Raw genomic sequence first — 8191 nt, 5'->3', positions numbered from 1 at the left:
GCAAGATTCAGACTAAATTTAATTTTCTGATAAAGTATTGTGAAGATACTTGATTTTTCAACTCCAACACTGATTTTAAGGCTGAAAGATTCAGAAAAAATATTTTATTAAATACTTGATGTATTTCATACTTGACAATACTTGACTATAGTACTTGATGTGAAACTTTAAGGGGGTGAATGGCATTTCATTTCAACTCAATGGGCATAGGAATAATGTTAATTTGGTCTAACATATCCTGGTTCCTCCTTTGCACAAGAAGTGGGAAGAGACCCCTCTTTACCTGAGGCTGATGTAACTTTCTCCTCAGGGTGGAGCAGTGTGGGAAGTTTTCCTGTGTGGGAACAATCCACCTACTATTTCTTATCTTGAATTGAGACTCCTCCAATATGCAGAACCCCTGAGAAATATAAGAACTCAGTATCTCCATGTTTCAGGAGTGTCTGTACTGCTGCCCAAGGAGATTTTAAATGCATTGAACAGGATGCTAGCATTTTACACTCGAATTTAACTCACTGGAGGCTCTTTTGGCCTGTTTCTATGTGATAAATTAGTAGCAAAGCTGCTGAATTAGCTCAGTCTGATTTTAAAGTTGAGCAAGGAATCCTCAAACAACAAATATTTTACATGCCAGATGTACCTTTTGAGGGCATGGTAATATAAAATGGGAGGTTTGAACTAGCCTGGGCTTAGGGGTGAATTGCCCCAAACTTCTGTGTGTCTGATCACTGTGTAAACTGTTTCTCTTCATTTGTATTTTTCTGCAAAGGGAACTGTTTTTCATACTTTGAATAGTGTCTGTAAAAAGCACAAGCCAATGAGGAATCAGACCCTATGTATTTCTAGTGTATTTGTCTGATTAAAAAACTTAATTAGGGAGTTAATTCAGAAATGCATTCATTTTTTATGAGAGTACTGAAACAAAGGATTTTTCCCACTTCTTGTTAAGATGGGTTCAGACAGAAGAGATGGAATAATATATTTAATGACTTTAAAATGTGATTAAAGCAGTTCCCTTGTACTTAATTTTCTGTGGCTCTTTCTGTGAGACTTACTGACTTTTTCATACTTTATTTTTTCCCTTTGGAATGGGAGTCTTTAACCTGGTCACACACACCCTTTAAACAGAGAGAAGGAATGAGAAAAATAATTTGCACTAGACACTGCTGCAGCAAGTACCATATCAGTTCCAAAGGAATTCTAGTAAGAAATTTAACAAAAAGTTTTGAAAAAAGTTTGGAAGACTGTCTCAAATGTGAGGAAAGGAGTGTTTGAGAGTTGGAATTCATTTGGGGACAGTAAGATTTGCAGAGCAAAATGGGTGCTATGCGAGTGAAATGTATATGCACATGAAAGAGAATTTAAACTTTCTCACAACACGGCATGCAATGCTATTGAAGATACTAAGAAAGTAAATCCAGAAGTTCTGCAGTATCTTCCTTTGCTAACTGTATTGCTTTTACTTTTTCTGGTTCTTTTAAAATAAACAGGTCAAGAGCTCCATCTTCGGGTTTAAGGTGTTATTGTAAAAAAAGAGATTTCTTTTTGCATTAATTACTACCTAAACTTGCTATGAGTTATGCAATGTACAATTGTAAAAAAAATTTCTTTTTGCATTAATTACTACCTAAACTTCCTATGAGTTATGCAATGTAAATCTTCTCATATCTTGTCAGTTTGCACTGCTTAACATTTATAGATACAGTTACTCCATTGCATTTTGATAAACTTTGAACACTCTCTTTTTAATATAATTGTTTTCAGTTTTTCTTTCATTAACTCACTTGGTTTTGGTGGATTATGTTTTTCACTTTCAATTATGATACATAAATCAATTTGACAGTTCATAAAATATTTATGGACCATGACAGAAAATAATGGCAGATGGTATTTTAAAACAGGCTGTTTTTCAGGTAGGCTTTGTTATTTGTTAGGAATTAGTATGCTTTTATTAAAATGAGAACATATGCTGATTTTTGTCAGTGGGGAATCTCTTCAAGTTCTTTTGGGAACAGAATTTTAATGAAACATTAATTTTGTTTCTGCCAGTGCAGTAGAGTTCTAAAAGACTTAAATATTACAGTGAAAAAATTTAATCCATTTTATTTTTCAATATAAAGCCTTTAATATTCCATGAAGTCTTTGGGGAAAATGAAGTTATTAGAAAAACTTTGCTCCTCAAACAAAGTTATGAAAGTGGTGTATAACAAAAAAAAAATATTGTGAAGTAAATTATACTGTTAATCACAGAAATCCACCACCTATGAGATACTCTTATCAGTATCTTTTTTTTTCTTTACTTCTTCAATGAAGTTTTATATCTTCCTACTTTCTATGTGTCTCCAGTGGCATACTCTGCTGACATTCTGACATGACAAATACAGGCAGTTCTTTTAACTTAACCTGATTGTCTTGTCCTTAGAGCCAGAGAATTTGCCTTGCTTCTATTTTCCATAACAACATTGTAGGGAAGTCCAATAGCAATTTTTGTAAGAGAAGGGGTGACTTGATGGTTGCCCATTATTGCTCAAATTATTGTTTAAATCAAGATAAATCAAACCCAAGTTGTGATTTGACCCCATATTTTTTCTTGTCCCCAGGAAATATCTCAATCTTTAACCAGTTCATGTGACCATTTATTGTTGCTATTAGGTTTTGACTACTCAATTCAAGTCAGCAACAAGCACCAGTCTGGTGTCACATAACTATTTGGCTTGCCTTCTTAAAATAATTGCTAATATGTTCGGTATTTTATTTTTGCCTTTTGTATTTGAGAGATTCTCCTCCATTGTTATTTATTTTGTTTCCTAGATTTTTCCAAATGAATTAGAAATCACAATGCTTTAACTCCCTGTTACTCACATTCTTTCCAAGCAGAAGGTGGAGACAAAGAACACAAAATGCTGGGATGCTGAAAGCTGTCCTTATCTTCCTGCTGGCTTCAGTTCTGTACCTCAGAAAACTCTGTCAGAGAACCCAGTTCTGACTTCCCATCTGAACAAAATGTCAGCTTTCTTCCAGAAGCCATGAGAATATTGCAGATCTCTGCAATCCTTATGGATCTTTTAAATTTCTATTTAAAATGAACACAAATTACAGCAGAAATAAAATACCTCATATTTCATCTCATGAAGAAATTAAGGTCACAGTCATGACAGAATCCAAGCTCATTGCTTCATTGACGATTGATGTATATATGGATTGACCTGCTGACTGAGGGTATTGTAACAAGGCAGCTGAATTTTATCCACTTTTTGGACGGTGCTTTTTCCCCCTTTCCACATTAAGGACAGCCTTAATTTAAAATGTGACAAGTCTTTCTTAAAACATTAATATATTTAAAATGAAATTTAAACTTTAGTGCTATTTAGAATGAGGGTGCTTTTCTGATACTAGGCCTTTGGCAATGCTTTTTGTTACTGTAATGAGTCATGGTTGTAAAGACATTAAGCAGCATTAAGTAATGGATATTAACTGAATACCCATTGAAGAAAACAACTATGAAAGAGCGTAGATTAACATAAATTATGCTGACCATTTTTCCTAGAAATTAAGTAGTTGTATTAATGTTGTTCTGTCTTCCAAATTCAACTCTTTAAGAGTTTCTAAGTGTGGCACCAAGACAAAACAGGTTAAAAATAGTGGGATATGTTTTATTTCCACTGTTTTTCTTTAAATATGAAGTAACAAATTCAGTGAAAATATTTTTAAAAGAAAAGGCTCTTTATCAAATTCCTTGTTACTGAGTGGTTTTAAATTACTTTAAGTGTTTTGATTAATTACAGTTCTGGACTCACTGATGTATGCTTATTAGGTCATCCTGCAGAATTTAAATATTTTTAAATATTTCTTTGGATTTTTGTTAATAATTTTCAGGAAACCAGGATAATGATTTTCTGTGATTGTTGTAACAATAACAACCTTCTCTCTACTCCTCCACTTGTCTGTAGGACTGTTTACTTCAAAATATTGCTTTCTTCTACAGTAGGTATTCCAACTTCATCTAACTTGTTATGTTCACAGAACCTGAAGCTTGAATTTTACGTTATAATCTTAAAAACAAAAAAAAGGGAAGAGTTAAGGATGTATTGCTTTCTAAGTTGCATGTATCTAACTTCAGAATACAAAGTTACCAGTTTATTTTCTCATTAACGAAACAATTCTGGAAAATATCTGAGAGTTAAATTTTTCTCTAAAGGTGAAAGAATTCTGGGAAATAATTTAAAGATTTCTTTTATTAGCTTGTAATATTATTTAATGTTCAGTAATGGCTCTGACTGGTATAAAGGTTTATCCTATTAGTGTATTTTTTCTCTCTTCTGATTTAACACCTGTAAACATGACTACTACTTGTGAAATTTGAAAGTTAAAAGGTGAGATTTAAATGTTTTATCCCAACTCTGTTTCTAAACAATTTAGTACAAAGAAAGAATGTTTTCACTATATCTGGGATAGGCCACTGTGAGTATTCTAGGCTTGGCTCCAGTGTTCTTTTGAGATGAAGGGCAACATCTTTACTTTACAGTATTTTTTTCTTTTTTCCCCACAAAAATTTGGTTAAATGCAATACTGCACTTTTTAAATCTTGCCATTTTAAAATACCGGACATCAATGTTCCTTTTTTGGAACACTATCTAATCTAAGATAAATATTTTTATGATGGAGAAAATATGAACAAATAAGAACAATAGCAAAGAACTTTAATTGAAGAGTAAGACTTTATTTTGAAAGGAAAAAAGCCTTTTTTGCAGCCTTCATTTTCTGTCAGATGCCCTTCTGTATCCTATGATACATGCTTACAAAACTGTCATGGAAATTTACAGTGGTGTGATAGAATTTACCACCTTGGCAGGTTATGATGATAATGACACAATCATTTTGTTACTTATGGATACGTAGGGCTTTTTTCCTATTGCTCCAAGAGAGAACAAAGTGACTTTGAGGAAATAAAAAAAAATGTGAAAAGGGAATCATGCACAACATACAAAATTTTGCCCCAGTAAACTGCTAGTAAACCTGCTGGTTAGCAAACTTTGAGAAAAAGTATTAAAGATTTGCATTGGAAAATGAATAATCAGGCTGGCAAATGCATTAACATGTAGAATTCCTAGTAGTTTTCATGCTTCAGGGTTAAAAATGGACACCTGTAAATGGCATTTATTTCCATGATATGGTATTGTACAATTGGAAATTTATAGTATGCTGTTTTCTGCATTATATGGCACAGTGAAAAATCTGAGTATTAGCTAGGATGGCCTCCTGATCTTAAGAATATTAAAATTCTTTTTCAGAAAGATGCCTCTAATGATGTCATTGTTTGAATAATCTATATGGCACAAAACCCCCCACATCATTGTTTCTACATGGAGTATGTTGGGTTACTTGTATATTTGTTATTTTTCTCAAACAATAAGGATTGCTTAGAGATCATGACTGGCTCATCAACAATATCTTTTGAAGTCTGGGCAGGGAACCTAGGTTCTGCTTTTTTGTTTCCTTCTATGTATGTCTCAATTATCCTTTAGTGTAATTTCATTTTTTACAAAGAATAAGAAAAATGTTATGATTAAATTATAAACCTGTTTAATCTCTTATTAATTTTACAATTTAGACTATGAACCATTAATCCTTTTACAGGGCAAACCCTATCCTATTTGCTTTTTTCTTAGTCTATACTAGCATCTATGAGAACTCTGTCCTTGGTCTGATATTTTCCTATTACACAATCTGAAATACCATTTCTATCATAGTGGTTCTTCATTCTTAATCCTCTACAAGCCAACCTTCATGGTAGAGCATCTCTCATTTACGTGACTTGTATCTAACACTGCCCTGTGTTTTTGCTCTCAATCTGATGATGGACTTTGCCCTCTGAATTTTTAGCATTCTTTGTCTCAAAATGGTTTTGTTTATATTTAAGGCTATGGGCAATGTCCTTGTAGTTTGAGCTGCTAATCTCCCTTTGGATGCATATATTCTGGTTATCTGAGTGCCCTGCGCTGTAACTGATATGTTTTTGATGCCCAGTCTGTGAAGCATGACAGACAGAGTCAGGAATGTTGTCATGTATCTAAGTACTGAACCTAATCTGATCTGACAGAAGAAAATCTCTGATTCACAATTAACAAAATTTGCCCGTTTCACTCCTCTGACTTCTGTTTATTCAAACTGCAGTTTCGTCTGTGTAGAATAGAAAACCATGGAGACCTCAGACTTCTTGCAGTTGACAGGGTTAAATCCCTTAGGGCAGATTGCTTGAGTAGCATCCCAAGTTGCTATGCCAACCTTGGTTCAGCAGCAAAAAAAAAAACTTATGGTGGCAGGGATTCTTGGCTCTGTGGCAACTTCAGGTGTACTGCAGTCAGCAGCAGGAGGGCAAAAACCGTTTCTGTAAGAGAAGAAAACTTATGATTCCCCAATTTAACTTTTTATAGGGATGAGTTAGGTTTGGGAAAAAGCATTTTTTTAAAATGTTAATCAAAGGACTTCAGCCACCATCATGGTAAATACCATGGAAACACTCCTTATTTTAGAGCTTTGATACATTTTTTAAAATTATTATTCAAAGAAAATATAAACGGACAAAAAGCTATTTAAACTTTCTAGCTCATTAAATGTTTGCTGTGTAAAAAGAAGAATTTGATAATTTGGCCTCCTTTAACAATGGGTGTAATCCTCTCTACATAGTAAAAAATATCTGTGTTTTTGTGTGACTACTGAGTCTTCTAATACCCATCATACCAAGTCTCCACTACAGTGAGAAATTAGGATTCATAAACTTTGCTTGATACATAATTTCATTTTCAGTATCATTGTAGGAAAGAAAAAAATGGAAATGATGAATTATGAATCAAGTTTTAGGAAAGACTAATAAAATACCTCTTCTTGGGATGCTTTAAAATAAATAAATGCAATTGTTTAAGCATGACATCTACAGGAAGAGAGCCTATCTTTCATTGCACTATCTGTCAGAGTTAGAAAAATTCTCTTTCAGACACATTAGCTCTTGATACATACACTCCCTAAGAAGGTGTTTTGTGCCCCAAAAGTCTGTCTAGCTACATGCATTCAAACATCATGACTACAGTAAAAGCCCACAAAGTGCAATGAGCACTTTCCTTTCTGTAGCGTTAAAACTCAGTTGTTTTTTGAACAAGCAGCTTTGTTCACAGATTGTTCTAATCCACATATAGAGTTATGAAAAATTGAATACTGCACGAAATTTAATTTAGAATCACTAAAACTTTAAAATTAGCAAACCATTTTTCTTCAGCTGGCATAGTGGCTCTTTTGTACTGAGATCTGGAAATTGTACTTTGAAGTTTTTGAGCAGCTGTTGGGCTGGCTGAGAGTAAGAGGTTTTTAAAATACACTTTGAATGGAGGAAAAAACTCTTCAAAATAATTGCTTCTTAAGTTCAGGATCTTAGAGTTTTACTGCATTAACCACAATTTTTGATGTTCTAAGCAGCCCAAATAGAACAAAGAAAAAGATAATGTTTCAATTTTTATTTCCAAACGCAAACATTGGAATAGGCCTGGTCCAATTGTGTGAAAATGAACCTAGGAGTTTAGATTTACAGGAAAGTAACTGTTTTTCATACACATCACTCCCTAATATATGCATAGAAGGAATATATGTGTGGCAAGATTGTGAATGTCCTTTCATACTGAAAAAAAGAGCATACTAGAATTTTGTAAAACAAAGCAAACGAATAACTGAGAAATCAAACACCTGCAGTCAGCCTCAAGTACAAGCTAAACCCCAGACATTCTAAAACCTTCTATTGGTAAATAAAACAGTTCTTCTGTGGATAGGAAACAAAAGAGAATCAGAAAAAATATGAAACAGCTTATAGTACATAGTATATGTACTGTATGAGTCTGTATACTCATTTTATCCTTATAAATGGTACATGAGTTATTTCCTGATAAGACTGTCAGAGTCCTACAAAACAGAGTGTATTTCATTCCTAAGAAGCTTTTTAGTTAACACAAGTTAATTATATATGTATATAAGTGCATATATAAATATATGCACACATATGAGTTTTATATGTACATGTATTACTAGATATGTTACTTTTTGTTTCTGTATATAAATAATTAATCACTGAATTTGACATCTTTATATATTGATGGTTTAAATTTGAGCATGCACAGTAGTTTAATCTGAATTTGTGGTTTGGATT

This window comes from Passer montanus, unplaced genomic scaffold (assembly GCF_014805655.1).
Source record: "Passer montanus isolate IOZ18808 unplaced genomic scaffold, ASM1480565v1 scaffold31, whole genome shotgun sequence".
NCBI lineage: Eukaryota > Metazoa > Chordata > Aves > Passeriformes > Passeridae > Passer > Passer montanus.
Note: the sequence above shows the minus strand (reverse complement) of the source record.